Source organism: Camelus bactrianus, chromosome 6 (assembly GCF_048773025.1).
Source record: "Camelus bactrianus isolate YW-2024 breed Bactrian camel chromosome 6, ASM4877302v1, whole genome shotgun sequence".
In the NCBI taxonomy this organism is placed as follows: domain Eukaryota; kingdom Metazoa; phylum Chordata; class Mammalia; order Artiodactyla; family Camelidae; genus Camelus; species Camelus bactrianus.
The window spans coordinates 72115379-72131182 of record NC_133544.1 but is presented as its reverse complement, the minus strand read 5'-3'; the positions used below and the strand labels follow the sequence as shown (position 1 = coordinate 72131182).

The following is a 15804-nucleotide window of genomic DNA, read 5'->3' as shown; positions in this document are numbered from 1 at the left end:
CTTTCAGACAATCAGGGCTACAAGCCCCTATGGCTGGGAAATATAACCCTAAAAGATTGTTCCCCATCTGCCTCTAGAGCTGACAGTGGGGCCCAGACAGCCTTAGCTGTGCTGGGGGACACGTTTAAAGAATGGGGCCATCCAGCAGGGTGTGAATGGAAGCTGAAAGCTAGGACTGTGGCATGGAAATTTCTCAAAGGGCCAAGTTCTCCTAAGACAACTGCCCTTACTTCTCCCACCTCCCATCCTTAGGGAAAGCAAAATCCCCGAACCTATTAAAAAAAAAAAAAAGGACGTTAAAGGATTTCTCCCCTCCCTGAGCCACCAAGGACAGATTCCTAGCAGTCCCCCACCACCATTAGGCCACTGCTAAACCACACCTCACAAAGTACCCTGTACTCTCCCTGCCCAGTCTGCCCCATGGGCTGATGTCCCCCACCCCTCATCAGAGACTGGTGGTAGAGGGAACAGCAGAAGTGGCCGTTGGAGCTGAGCCAGGCCATTCTGGCAGCCTAGAGCCAAGGCAGAACAGGGGACAGGGTTCCTGTCAGTAGCTCAGACTATAGTGACCTTGGCTTCATGCCCACTAATGGGCAGGGACTGAGGTCAAGAGGGTCAGAAAAAAAACGTACCTAGTTCCAGGGAAGGAGACCCAAGTGGCAGGAAGCCTGTGCTTGCCCTAGGAAGTGGTTGCAGGGTGAGGTTGGAGAGCTGGACTTTCCCCAGCATCTAGGAGTGAGGGTCCAATGGCTCTGGGATGGAAGAGTAGGGGAAGAGTTGTCTTTACCTGGGACCCTGGTTGGAGGGGAAAAAAAGGAACATTGATTGGAGAGGAGGCAGAATGGTCATGAGAGCCCATTCCAGGCTACCCAGCCTGTCCAGCCTGCCCAGCAGCTGGAAGAATTCTACTCTCAGAGCCTCCCCCATGTGGTTGGCTGTCTCCTATGCCTCAGGAGGCTGAGTGGGCTAAGGTTTGGAGACACAGGCTGGCTAAAGGCACTTGATGTTCCTCCGATGCCAGCCCACTGATCTCCTCCTGTTCCCCGCCCCCTTTGTTAAAACTGATCAACAAGCCAGCGAAGACGAGGCCAGGGGCTGCATACCCCGCCTGTCCCCCAAGGGTCCTTTTGGTCTCTCTTCTCTTTCACCCTACTTCCAGGGACCTCTTCACCTGGGCTTTCTTCCTTTCCACTCCAGAGCCCTTCCACACCTAGAAAGGGCTCCACTTCTTCCTTCAGCAACTTGAACCTTTCCTGAGTGAGTGCTGCCCCCACCCCACTCCACCAAGGCAGCTGTGCCAACGCCTGGGGCCCATCACCTTTCCTCACCCTGGCACACCCAGCAGCCCAGAGGTTCCCCTCTGAAAAGGAGTTGCTGCTTCATCTGGAGAGAAGAATGGATTCATTAGGTCTCCAGAACCCCTCCTTCCTTGCCTGGAGGCTGGGGGCTCCCCTCTACCCAGGCGCCTCCAGAGCCATCAGGAAGGGTTAACTGCCTCAGAGCAGGAGAGCAAAGAGAGGGAGATGCGGAGAGGAAAACATCCAGGGCTGAGAGAAAACACGCCGCACACCCCTCCCCCACCATGTACGACCAGACTGACAGCCGGGACAGACTGGCTGCTCCGTCATCTCCAGTCCAGCCGCCAGGCACCTCCCCCACTGCCCGCCGCAGTCCCTGCGGACCGCGTGCCCTCGGTTCCAGCCACCTGGCACCGGGCAGGGCACCCCAGCGGGGCACCGCAGTCCTTGCAGTGGTGGCAGTAACCACTTTCCCCTTCCTCCATTCCACGCCCTGGTCCCATCTTTCCTGGGACTAGGCAGCTCTTCCCTCGCCACCCCCCCACCAAAGAGTGCCCGAACTCTAGGTGTCAGCATCACTTATGGACTACCTGGACCCTCAGCCCCACTGGACAAACTGGTGGTCACAGTGCCTTGGGGCAGGGATACCAGGACACCAACTAAATGCGGCTGCAGCACTTGCCCCCTCCCCCCATTATAGGAAGCTGGGGTGGGGTGGGGGTGTAAAGAAAGCCGGACTTTTATAGTCCTTTTATCTGACCCACTCCCTCTTAAAGGGATCGAAACCCCCCTCCTTAAAGGGATCTCCAGAAATTATTTGCCCCCAGGCAAATCCAAGTACAGACGTCTGTTTGGTCTTTACCTGCTGGGGTCCCTTTCCCTAGGGATGGAGAAGGCAGAAGTGCTCTCCCTGTGACTCTAAGCTGGAGGGCAAGGCCCCCTCCAGCCACCAAGGAGCCAGCTGTTGAGTGCCCAGCAAAGAACAGGACCTCTTCCTCCTCTAAAGGCACTCGCTGCCACAGGCTGAGGAGTAAAGGTGAGGCAGGGGCCTATGTGGGCCCAGTCTCTGCATAAGAAGGAACAAGGATGGGGGGTGCTACATGCACTCAGACCTTGGGGAACACATGTCCACGGCACAGTATCCAAAACCCCCATCTGTCCAGCGCTAGCCTCCAGATTGCTGGCCAGGGGAAGTCTTTGCAGCCTGCCTCCCTCCCCCCGCCCCTTCCCCCCCACCCCAACGAAAAAGCTGTTTTTGCATTCTCCTCCCTTCTCTCAACTCCGGACTACTACCCTCTTTAAGGGCCCCAGGCCTTCCCCCTGGGGTGCCCTCTCTCTCCCCCTTATCCACGTTGCCTCCACCAAAGCCCCAACAACTGCACGCTACACCCCATTTCAGGCTCTCTCCTGCCCTGGTCGGCGAGTTCCTGGGGTCCGTCTCACCCCCTCTGCGCCATCCACCCCGCTCCCAGCCAGGGGGGTGGGGGATGGGCCACCTCGGCTCCCGGGAGCCCAGCAAAGCTGCATCCTCTCCCTCCAGCTTACTCGGCACCTAGTCCCACCCTGCCCTTAGAGCCGCAGGGTTCGAGGATAGTGGGTGTGGAGTGGGGAAGGGGGGTCCGAGGGCACTCCAGACAGAGGAGAGTCGGAAGCAGGCTCTCACTGAAGCCACCCCTTCTGCCCCTCCTCCCTTCGCCCGTGGAGGGTCGAGGCTGCCGCCGGAGGGCTTCCCGGGCGCTTGGGAACTCGCCAAGGCCCCCACCCCTGCCACTCCCTGGAGGAGAGGCCCCCCCCACCCCAGGACCGGAGCTGCGAGCCCTCCCCCCGCACCTCCCGCAGCTGCTGCAGCCTCCGGCTGAGGTCAGGCTCCACCTCCTTTCTCCGGAGGGAGAGCGCGAGGGTTGTTTGTTGTTGGGGTGTGAGAGGGAGAAGGTTCGAGATCACCTGGCCCGGTGGGCACCGGCCCCTGGTGCGGGAGCCGGAGTGGGATGGGGTGGGCTGGGTTCGGCGGGAGCCGACTGCATAGGGTGACGGGCTAACCTCACCCCACCCCACCCCCACCCCCGCTGGCTCTAAAAAATTGGCCCCATCCGCCGCTCTAGTTCTTCCATCCACAGCCGCCCATTCGCCCTTGACCCCGCCCAACTGTCCATCTCTCGAGGGATTCTGGAGAGGACAGAATGCCCCGGCAAAAGGGCCAACACATGGGTTACCACGAGGAACCAGTTTTCTTGCTCTCAAGAAGCTTCCAGTCGGGGGCTGGGATGTGCTCGGAGTAGAGGGACAAGTATACAGAAAACAGCGTGATAAACATAACTTCTTGATAGGAACACGCAGTAGCTACCGAGGAAGCCAAAGGAAGGGTGCCAGGTTCTGCCCCTGGTGTGGAGCTGGGTTGAGGTGCGAGAATGTTCGAGAAGGGCTGAGCTGTGAGCAGTCTTCATGAAGGAGCAGGTATTCCCGCAGACCTGCCATCGGTAGGGCAAAGCTGAGGACGCCCCAGGCAGGGGTCCTGGCTTTAGCAAAGGCATCGAGCTTTGAAAGAGGGGGTGAGGCGGGAGTTGAGGCTGGAGAAGTGACTGGGTGAGTAAGCCCTGCCGAGGAGCTTCATCCCAAGGCGTCGGGTACCGGCGGATTTTAAGGGAAGAAAGGTCTTGTCAGATCTGTGTCTGACAAGAAATCTGGGGAGGCGGGTTGGGGGAGCAGTGGGGTGTGGCTCATGCCAGGGAATGTTGCTCCTCGGTTTCCACCCAGCGCTGGCTTCTCAGAGGGATGTTTCACCTGGGGTCTCAGCCCTCCCTTCTCGTAGGTTGGGCGGCAAGGGTCCATCCTTGGGAAAGAGTCCTTCCTCAGCGTGACTCCCACCGCCAAACAGGGACTCCGCCTTCTCTCTCCCGGGAAGGGGTGGGGAGGGTCCAATGCTTCCAAATCCTCATTTGCCCCTTCTGAGCACTCCTGCCATTTCCTGGAGCAAGGATAGGAAATAAGCTGGCAAACATGGGGACCAGCTTTGCCCTCCAGGTGCTCTTTCCCTGCCCCACCTGGGACTAGAATTCTCAGGCAGTGGACTTTGATGATAAAAACCGTGTAGAGCTGGGTTTGTCCTCATCCCAGTCCCAGGAGGCAGGCACGATCCCTGTGGCCATTTCACAGATTAGGAACCTGAGGCTTAGAGCAATTAATGCCTGCCTCAAATCACACAGGTGAGACTTAGATCCTGGCTTGCCTGACTTTCAAGTCAGGGTTGGATCCCCTGGCCCTAGCCTGCAGCACTTCTTTCTGGACATGCCCCACTGTGTGCCCCTTCTGACCACAACCACTGCCGGGATTGCCAGGTAGAGTACAGGGTGGGAGGGTATCAGCAAAGCTTCATACTATAGCCCTGCTGTTTGCAGTGAGCCCTTTCCCATGACATCTGGAAGCAAACTCTCCAGGTCTTTGCTTTGAGGTCTCTAGCATAGGTCTTACCCATTCATGTTTGTTCCTGGAGCTCCCTGGGTTCTCTGCCTCTGAAATCCTCAATCCTCACACTCTCAAGCCTGATTTCCTGCAAAGGATTCCCAAAGCTCAAATGAAGGTCTCCCAAACCTCAGGTCCATCTTGCTCTCTGATACCCTGGATTCCCAGGGGCTCTACGCTTGTCTCCTGCTATGCCTTCCTGACCATCTACTGCTTTGCCTAGGTCTCTGTGATGAGACTATAAGCCCCTGGAAGGCAGGACTATGGCTTCAACTTCCTCTTTATGGTTTCCTATGTGTCTAGCACAAGGAAAGATAGCATTCTAGGTCCCTCAGAACCTGGCCCCAGGACACGCAGCCTTTTACCTCTTCCCTTCCACAGATCCACTCAGGGGTCCCAACCTGGCAAACTTTGAGCAGAATTCAGCAGGCAAACAAGTTCCATTTGACAAGTTTTTTTTTCTTGCTGGGCTTTCAAAAAGATTAAAATTAGGAGCCAATGCTGAAATGTCTGGAGATTTAAAATAAAAATCTAGATTTCCAGTTTCTCTTGAAAAATCAGATCTGGCTACCTTTGGCCCATATTTCCACTTGCAACAGTAGGCTGGTGCCGAGTAGCAAATGCCATCTTTACATGGGGCCGGCATGCTCCGGTGTGTCATGGTGCCACCTTGCCCTCTTTGGGCATTTATGCCTGCCTGACCCATAAAGGTCTTCAGGTTTGTGATTGTTGCATTGTGGCCACAGAGACACGGATGGGTGTCGTGGTCCAGGCCTTTGGAGTGTCTGCCTCCCTTGGCCCTACCTGTAGAGCCTCATTATGTTCTCACAGCCTATTTCTCATAGCCCTTTACTGACCACACTCCAAGATCCATGGACCCAGACTGGAGATGAAAAGGGAAATTAATTTTAACTTTTTTTGGGGGGTAATCAGACTTATTTATTAATTTTCTTTTCAATGGAGGCACTGGGGATTGAACCCAGGACCTTGTGCATGCTAAGCATGCACTCTACCACTGAGCTATACCCTCACCCCCTAAAAAGGAAATTAAATGTGATCCAGAGTGTGTGGGCTCCTCAGGGTGACTACTCCCAAGAACATGGCATAATGTTTTGCAAACAGTAGGTGCCCAATAATGCTGAAGAGTAAATGATTTGTAAAGAGCAACTGAATAAATACATTAATGGAGAGGGGAGGATGGTTCCAAGAAGCATGACACATCTGCGATGGTCTGGATGTGGGTTGCTTGAGACATCAGCTTCGTTGGGGGTCACTGCTACTGGACACTTGTCTGCTCAGATATCAAATGGGAGTATGTTAAGGGGTAACCCCTTATGTATGTTTGAGTATGTTTGAGGACCCCAGGAGGCTGTGGACTGGAAATCCAGGAGTGCACCCACTGTGATTCTTTGAACCCAGACCTGCAGACTCCTAGGACAATGAGGAAACCCAGATCTGGAATGGACAGTGTCTTCCAAAGCCAGGGGTCTTATAGAAGGCATGGACAGGCACTCAGTAACCCTTTTAAGTAAATATTAGTCACAAATTTACAAATGAATAAGGACACCGAGACCTGGAGAGTGTAAGTAACTGCTCAAGATCACACAGGCTTGGTGTGGTTCCTAACTTTTTTTTTTTTTTTAATGGCACTTAGCATAAAGGGTTAACCAAGGTCTAACCCTTTGTAGGTCTAAAACCATTACACTCTTTTTTTCACATTTCACATACTATAGTAGTTAAAGAATACAAACTCTTTAGCCTGAGTGGGAGTCCTGGCTCTACAGCTTCTTAAAACATGCAAAGTACTTAGAACAGTGACTAGCTCATAGCTAATGCCCCCAAAGCATTAGTAATTATGAATCTACTCCATCATTCCCCCACCCGGCCATGCCTGCAGTCTGCCCTGTCTCCATATTAGTATTGGAATCCAGTCAGGCAACTCCCGTTTGCACCCCTGTCTCCCATCAGGAGCCCCTACCATGTGGTGCCCATGGCTGTATTCTGTCCACCTAACTGCAGTATGTCCCACTCTGGCCTCAGTCAGGCTGGATGCCTCTCTTTGCTGTGTCTGAAGGAGGGGCCAGCCTCTCTCACCATGGCTTTCCCATGTCACCCTCCCAACACTAGGGCAGTCTCCATGACCCCAGCCATCTTCCTCTGTATTTGGAAAGATTTTCAGAGACATCTAATCACATTCCCCAAGGTGTAGTGGCTCCATCTCCTACAGGCTCCTAGCTACGTCCACGGACCTCCCTAGTCTTCTGAAACCAAGAGCAGAGGCAGAGTCACCTGTGGCTCTTTTGCCATCTTTCTGCAACCTCAATGAACCCACAAGAGCCAGGATCAGCCCTTCCCAGCAGAGACACCCCCTGGAGAGGTCCCCAAGCTAAAGTCTGGGCCCCAGGTGGTATGCTCACCAACCACAGCAGCACTCGCACTGTTCAGGCACCAGTGAGACCAGGAAGGTGATGCCTATTACCCCTGTCTGCCTTGGACAGCCTCCACTCCGCCCAGCAGAAGAGAGACCCTCTGAAACTGAAGAACAAAGCCAAGAGTATATGACCCAAGCAAGACTGAGCCAGATGATAAATAGCTGGGCAGGTGATGCCAAGACTCAGGCATGAGGTCTGACAAACTTCCCTCTGATTTGTGAATATTCTAATTAAAAATAAATCTTGTAAGAGGATTTGCAAAAATCATGATTGGTTGTGTGGGCAACTCTTCTTTACTGAAATGCATATGAGGAAGTCAGCAGTTGCCTTTTTCATTTGTTTCTCTCTGTTGGAGTGTATTCTGTAGTGATAGGTAACATTCCTGGAGCGACTCCATGAGCTAGGCACTAGTTAAGTTCTTTATACGTTCTCTTCTCATCTTCTTTCTCATCTTGTGAAATAGGTACTGTTATTATTCCCATTTTACTGATGAGGAAACCAAGGCATAGAGAGGTTTGACAACTTGCCCAGAGTCACACAGCTAATAAATAGCAGAGCCATGGTTTGGATACCAGACTTGCCACTTTTCATTGTTCCTCCATCATTTGTTTCTAAATGAGCTTCCCCAAACAATTCTCTGTTCTTGTGTTTTCCAAATGTCTGTTAGCTACTCATTTGGATTTTACACATGAAGTTGCTGTGAGCAGAATGCATCTTACTATTAGATTGGGGGCAAAATGTTGTGAGTGTATTATCCTATTTCTTTATAAAAAGAATATTCCTTTAGCAAAGCCTCATCCAAAATACCCTTTCCTTGCCCTCTGCACTCATTTTGACACTGAAAGAACAATGTGGTCTTTTAGGGACATCAGATACACTTCAGCCAACTTCCAACTACAGGCAAAACCAGTGCTCTCCCAGTGTTTCGATTTTGGGGTAAAGGCACCACCTCCCACCCAGTATCCAAAGCCAAGGACCTGCAAGGCATCCTTACCTCCCTCTCCTTCCCCAGCCACCACCCACATCTAATCCATCACCACAGCCTAATGGTACTTACTTCCACTCCTGGCACCTTCTCCCCACCCCAGCATCTGGCAGCCCTGACCTCCCAAGTCTGCTTTGCCCCACCCCAACCCCTCAGCCTGTTTTCTACGAAGCAGGCAGAGGGCTCTTTCCAAAACAGATCGCATGGTACTCCTCTCTTGCTTAAATCCTTCTATGTCTGGCTGTCAGGATAAAAATCTGAATCTGGAACCGAAAACTGAGGCTGCCCCAGCTGGGAGGCTCCCTGATCCTTACCCTCATCTCCCTTCCAATCACATACCTGAACCAGCATTGCTCCCTCCCTCCCAGCCCAGCAAGGGTAAGACCTGTCTCCAGAGACCAGAGTGAGGACTGGTCTGCACTGGGTCCTACTGTTTCCCCACAGCTTGGCCGGGTACCTCACATGGTAGTTCTCAATAGCAGTTACTGAATGATGAATGAATAAGTGAATGACCAGTGGAGAAAGCAAGCCTTTGCCTGTGCCGCAGCGGCTCTGCAGTCTGACTCCTTTGCCAGGGGGTCACAGCGATGGACTTTCATATCAGCTTAGAAAACCACCTCCTGTAGCCACACTGCATGCCCGGCCCTGCCTCCTGCCTTTAGATTCACTCCTCCCAGCCCAGTTTGCCTGTTTTCAGGAGTAATTGTGATGTTACCTTGGCCTCTGAGTCTGCAACGTGTGTGGGTTTTGTGATTTGTGTATATTTTAACCATAAAATTTTCTGACTTGATTAATTCAGTGACTGGATTACAATAGTCATGAGTTGGACAGGGCAGACTCTGAAATCTGGAGACATAAAACTTACGGTGCTGGCTTTGGCAGTCCAGATGGATTCTCCAAGAAGCCAGAGTCTGTGGCCCCAGAACCCTGCTCTTTGTAGCTGCTACTAAAAAGATCAGAGAATTTAGTTCAAGGCAAAGCCTCAGGATTTCCCTCTGCCCTCTTCTGCCCCTCTCCCTGCAAATCTGCCCTTGGTATTTTAGTTATATCTGATTTCATTGAAATAAACTTGGTGGAGGGTAACAGCAAGAGAGGTGGTCCCCTACTGCAGCCCCCAGCACAGGCATTCATTATGCGGATATTTAATGGGGGTACCTCCTTTGAACCAGGCTTACTGCTGGGGATACAGCAGCAAACCTAAGACAGGTAGGATCTGGGCAATCGGTGCTCATGCAGGGTCATAAAGAATGGATAACACTGGAACAGATTGGTGTGAATGAAATGTCTATCACTGTTTCACGTCTATCTCCCCAACTAAACTGTAAGCTCCTCTGACCCCATAACTGTTCCTCACCTTTGAGGCCTGGCACAGAGTGGCTACTCTGTACATGCTGGTTGTTCTTTACCGAACTGGGAGGGATGGAGGTGCGGATCACTCAAGTGGGCTGAGCCTGGGGTGCCCTGGCTTGGGGGCCAGAGGCTGGATAAGCAGGTCCATCTAGGGACTGTTGGTGGGACTGGGTGGTGGGCCCCAGGAGACCCTTGTAGACTCTCTAAGGTATAGACAGAGTGATGGTTTCCATGAGGCAGCAGGGAAATGAGTTGGGTGGCTGGGATTGGGGGGAGTGGAGGGAAGGGGCAGATCAGAGAACTTTGTAGGGAAGCATAAGGTGGCTGAGCCCACAGGAGTGGGGCCACCTGGGGCTCCCATCCTGGGGCAGTGGGGAATGTGGAATATGCAGAATATAGGAAGGGGAAGTAGGGAAGTGTACCCATTAGTGAGGGGAATGCCTCAGAGCTAACACTGGGGAGCCTGTGTTTCTCTGAGCCTTCTTTGGGGGATAGCTAACAGCCTCAGTTACAGATGTCCTGTTGCCTATAGACAGCAGGCTTTTTACTCTGAGGCACTTCCAGGGCTCTGCCCCACCCCTACGGCCTCTCCAGGGCTCCGGAATCCAAGACTTGAGGCTCCAGCCTACCTGGAGGTTTGGGTGATCAGGTAGGGAGAGCAGAAAGACAGCAGCATGAATCTCTCTCAAAGGCTCAGGTCAGTGAATGGGGATTAGGGATGTGTGTGCGGCAGGGTTCTAAGCACCCGGGCATCCCACACCAGACGACAAAGGAGGGCCCCATTTGCCTGCAGGTGAGGACCTTCCTTCACTCTGGAGCCAGACAACCTCCCAGGAAAGGAGGGTACCTGGGGGAGATGGAGACACCAATGGCCAACTTGCTTCCCATTCCCCACTCTTCTCAGCCTTGCAGGACCTACCACCAGGCGTACTCTGCCCAGGGGCACCTGGAAGGTGGGAGCAGGGAGAGAGGTAGTAAGAAGGGCTGGCACTTGCTGGGTCTGAATATCTGAATATTCTTTAGCCTGAACTATTGCCAGCTCTGGGCACTGGAAGTAGTCTCAGCATCAAGGGATAGGTCCCCGCTCTCCTAGGCAACCACAGTTGTACAAAATCCACATACCTCCAGTCTTAATTGACTGCCTTGCAGTGGCCCTGACCCCACCCTTCCGCTCTGGGCCAACGGCAGGGTTCTGGAAAGAAAGGAAGGTCTGGGTAGGCTGCAGGCCAGTGTGAAGACACCGAGTCTCACCTCCTTAGTCTCTTCTTAGTTCAGATTCCTTCTCCCCCTCCATTTTAAATCTTAATTCATCTTATAATAAATTTAACTAAGCAATTTTACTTCAGCAAGTAAAGGCACCTCCCGTACACCCAACCTTGTCCAACCTGACAGCATCAGGCAGGGCTCAGGTACTAAGAGACTTTGCTACCCTGTTCCCATAAGTAAAACAAGCATTTAGGGTGGGTCCCAGGTTGTCCTGAAAGTAACTCAGCTTCACAGAGGCTGCCTGTGGAAGCCCAGGCGGATGCGCCAAGGGGACTCTCAAGGCAGGCCAGGCAGGTGGCCCCCAGTGCTGGGCTTATCTCCCTCGGGCAGCTGTGAGCTCACGCTCCGTGCCTCTGCTCTTGCGGCGTGTCTAACAGCCTGTCTCTTGGTGTGTGTGTCTGTGTGTGTGCACCCGTGTTTGCCTGATGGGCACAGATGTGTTTGGACGGAGGCGAGCCTGTCTCTGTGGTTCTGGGCATAGTCGTAGTTTTCTTTCTTCCCTCTGTCTGCTGCTGGCAAGGGCAGCCCTCTGTACTTCCTTCACTCATCCCCATCCTCCTCTGAGGAGGGAAGATACCGCCTGTACTGAGATGTCCCTGGACCCGGAATATCGTTCCTGTCTTTAAGAAAACTCCCACTTAACTATCCTGCCCTTACTCTCCTGTGTCTTCCAGGGCAAAGCTGTGTTGGACTGCCTGGCAGAGTAAGTGGAAATTTAACTATCCCTCCCTGAGTCTGCCTGTGCTAACTCGGTGCTGTCTCCCAGCCCCTGGCCTACTGCATGGTTCTCTGCTTGTCTACAAAGGTTTGTTGACTGTGTGGTTTGTGGGCCTGGACAGGGAAGTGGTGATGCACACTCCTTTGTTATCTGACTTTTCCTCCTTTGCTGAAAATAAGCTCATGGAGTTGGCCCTAGGGCTGGTGGGCCACCTCTATCTTGGGTCACCTCTGGTGATCCCTCTAAAAAAACAGAGGCACACAACAATTTTGGAAAACAACTGGAATTAATTACTTAGTAAAGTTGATCATGTATATCCTACAGCACAGAAACTCAATTCCTGGGAGACTCTTGCACACAGAAACCAGAAGACACAGAATGCTTTAGAGTAGCCCCAAACTGGAAACAATACAAATGTCCATCAACACTAGGATGAATAATTAAACTGTAGTATTTTCACACAATGGAATACTATACAAGAAATGTATGTAAGAAAAATGAAGACCAAATGACCAACTTAAAGTTCCACTCATTAATGTGAAGGGATCTTTGAAAACTATACTGAGCCAAAGGAGCAAGACATAGAAGAATATATTTAGTATGAGTCTCATGTTCCAAAGCTTAAAAACAGGCAATCGAAATATTGTTTACGGGCACACAGATAGGTAGGAAACCGTAAAGAAAAGTGAGAAGAGGATTGTTGCTAAATTCAGGATCCTCTAGGGAGAATGGTTCCTCTAGGGAGAACGTGTCAGAGAGGGGCACACAGGCTTCAGAGTTACTTGAAGTGTTCTCTTCATTGGCCTGGGTGCTGGGTACAAAGGAGTTTATTATTGCTTTTCACACTACATATATGCATGTTACAGACTCTTCTGTATATACAATATGTTTTACACAAGTTAAAAAAAGGGACGGTGTGTGTCCTGACTCTGCCCTCTTTCTTTCCAATCCCCTTGTTGTTCTCAGCTGGCAGAAGGGAGACCAGGGTCCCTCATCACAGTTTCTTTCTGTTTTCGAGTGGGTCGTAGGACTATGGGAGGTGAGGGCCTCCCCTCTGCAGCTGGGCTCTGCTACTCGGGAGCGGGAAGGCCGGGGGGAAGCAGCGCCAGGCCAGGCCGGCTGGCTCTGCTGTTTCTGCCAACTCTGGGGATTAGGCCAGGGCTCTGGCCCACCTGTTGTTTCACTCATTCAGCATGAACATAACCATTGAGTGCTTACTGTGAGCACTGGGTGCTGTTGGGAGGGTTCAGATAAGTGAGAAATGGTCTTTGACCTCAAAGAGCTGTACAGTACACAGAGGTAATCACATATACAAATAACTCTGGTACCAGCAAGTTGTGAGCTAAGGGTCACATGACTGCCCATCTACGCTTTCAGTAAACATTTGCTGAGCACCTATTATGTGCCAGGAACTGTGCTGGACAGTGAGTGTATAAAGGCAGATCAATCACAATCCTGATCCTTAAATTCTTAATCTAATGCCTGGGAAACAGACACAAATGAGATAAATACAAGAGTGGGGAAAGCCCACTGATATGGATATGCCCAGGGAGGAGCAGGAAGGGGCCCGCTAAGAGGGGGTGAATTGAGGACAGAGGAGTGGGAAGGGTCGAAGAAGGGTGGCCTTCCTGAAAGAGACAGCCCCAGAACTGAGGACTTTGGGATGAGGAAGCAAGAGCAAAGGTGAAGGGCTAGGACATCCTCCACAGAGGGACCAGCTGGGCCAAAGGCACAGGGATCAGAAACTGTGTCTTGAGGACTGTTTACAGCTGGTACACAAGTTCTCAGTGGGGATGGGGAGAGGAGCAGCCGGCGGGGAAGGCCGAGACAGATCAGAGTCATATTTGCCTTGTGAAACCTTAGAAATTATAGTGCTGGGTGCCACTGAAGGATTTAGGGGAACTCCATAGCTTACTCTGACTCAATATAGAGGAAGGGCTGAGGAGTGTGCAATGGAAGAAGGCAGGCAAGTTGTCAGGTTTTTGTGGATCCAAGAACTATTTCAACAGGCTAGTTCTGTCTGAGAGTGGGTGGGTGATGGGTGGAGGAGAGGCCAGCTTCACAAACAGCTCCCTGCCGGAGTGACCAGTGCAACACACAGGGCTTCCACCTGGAACTGGTGTGGCTCTTGGCTCTGGGTGTGAGGAGTGTAGACAGAGACAGGAACGTGGATGGGGCTCTGTATCCTCTGATCCCAGGGCCCCCAAATGGTGGCCTGTGGACAGGACTGGCCTGAGGAAATGAGGCATGTAATGAGCTCCTTATAAATCAAATGTATGCACTTTAAGGAACTATCTATCTGCAATTAAATCAATAAGTAGGCGTACCACTGAAAGGCATGAAGTGAATTACCAACAGAAGTCCTTAAAGATTCAAAAGGGGTTTCATCTTGGAACGGGGGCCATGGTGGGGGTGGGCAGGGGAGGGTTAGTGTTTTTTTTTAAAACAAGACTTTAAACTCTCATAGTTTAAACCCCATGCACATAAAACATACAACCCCCCCACCCCAAACTGGCCTTTGTTGCGAATTTGTCCTCTCTACTTTTAATTGCTAAAAGCGGTCTTTCTTGTATGAAATGATAGAAGACAGAGGACAGCCAGCTACCCCCTTCCCCCCTTAATGTCTTCATTTGGCAAAACAAAACGGTGTCGTGGAACCCTGTGCATGCAGAAATTCCGGTCTGGGAGCCGCCAGTCCAGAGCATCCTGCCTTTGCCGCAGGTGGCCAGCAGGGGTCAGGCGAGCTCCACGCAGGGCCCGCCAAGCCGCGCCCGCGCCCGAGCCCGAGCCCGCGAGCCTGAGCCGCGCTCAGTAGCGCGCGGCGCCTCGCGCCTCGGGGAGCGGGGCAGACGGAGCACCCTGGACCTGCCTTAGGCCGGGAGTGGCGGCTAAGGGGCCTGGGTCCCGGCTCTTCCGGGTGGGGCATGGGCTGGGCGCCCGCCCCCAAATCAAGAAAAGGACGCCCCCCCCCCCCACCGGCCCCTACCTCTAGTTGACACCAGTTCTGGCTCCACCAGGCGTCTGGGTGTGGCTGGTTTACCTGCCGTGTGTTCGGTAGGTACCGTGGGCAACTCACCGGTCTTCTGGAAGGGGACCCTGCGCAACCGTGTCTCCTGCATCGGGTTGCTGCAGTCAAGGAGCTAATACGTCAAAACGAGGTTTGAGAGGTCTACATCGGTAAGGGATTATCATTACCAGGTTATATAGGTTTAGAATTAGGACTCAGGCTTCTGAGCAAGTATCCTCTAGGCCCCAGATCAGCTGTGCTGTGCTAAAACGTTGCCTGTGCTTCAGAATTACCCCTGGAGTTGTGATTAGGCCTGGGACCCATCCAGGAATCTGCATTTTTTATAGGTTGCCAAATTCTGATAAAGGGTGTACCCAAACCACACTTGGAAAACCATTCCCTTTGCGTCTTTTGCCATCCTAAGGGGCAAACAGAAGGAAATAAAAGAGTGGGATGGTAGTCAACAGGAGGGCTGGGCTGATAAGAGATCTGCATAAAGTTGGAGTGGAATGAGGCAGCCCCAGGAAGGAGTGGTGTTGGCAGCTGTAGAGCTGCACAATGCCTGACAATCACCCCAAACTCCTATAGGACCACGTAAGCCCTGCTCTTTCATCATTCATGACTTAGGCTACAGTTTTTCTTGGCTTTAAACATTTCATTCTCCCTACGTTGGTGGCAGGGCTCCGTGATCCACACCGACTGGATGCAATATCCTATTCTGTCATATTTTGAACATCTCTGGGCTGGTCATTCCAGCTACACTCTGAACCCAGCAAAACCACCATTTTAGCCACATTCATCCAACATAGTAGGGAGCAGGGTGGGCAAGTGAAGGGACAGGGCCATAAGGCCCTCAGGATAGGACTGGGCTGGGGTAGGTAAGGCGCGAACCCCATCTGTCCCAAGCATTAGGGTGGGAACAGTACTTGGCTATAGGCCAGGACTAAAAGTCAGAACAGGTGCCACTGGGTTGAAAGCCAAGGAAACCAGTTCTCTTTTAGGGACTTAGATGGGATGGGACAACCCAAACCTGTTCCACTCTAGGCAGCTATGTAGTGGGGCCCCAGGCAGGTATTCTCAGAACCCTGTTTCTGCTGATTTGGAGTCTCGCTCCAGTTCTGACCTTGGGAAAATCAAATCGTCTTGATTGTTTATAAAACATAGGGATGGGCTCCAGAAATTTACAAGCTTCCTTCTAGCTCTGAGACTCTTACCCCACTGGGCTCCCTCTTTTCTTTAAAAATCTCTAGATATGGGAGAGAAAGGTTGAGAACTCCTCTATCCTAAGG

The 15804-nt window shown here is 52.2% G+C and overlaps 1 long non-coding RNA gene across 1 annotated transcript; it reads right to left on the bottom strand.

Annotated features, from left to right (window-relative positions):
- Positions 1-11936: 11936 nt before the first annotated feature.
- LOC141577950 (uncharacterized) lies at positions 11937-15792 on the bottom strand. The gene is made up of 2 exons (XR_012507627.1): positions 14495-15792; positions 11937-13740 (listed from the first exon to the last, which is right to left on the bottom strand). It is a non-coding gene; the product is annotated as an uncharacterized LOC141577950 (long non-coding RNA).
- Between the last annotated feature and the right edge of the window lie 12 nt (positions 15793-15804).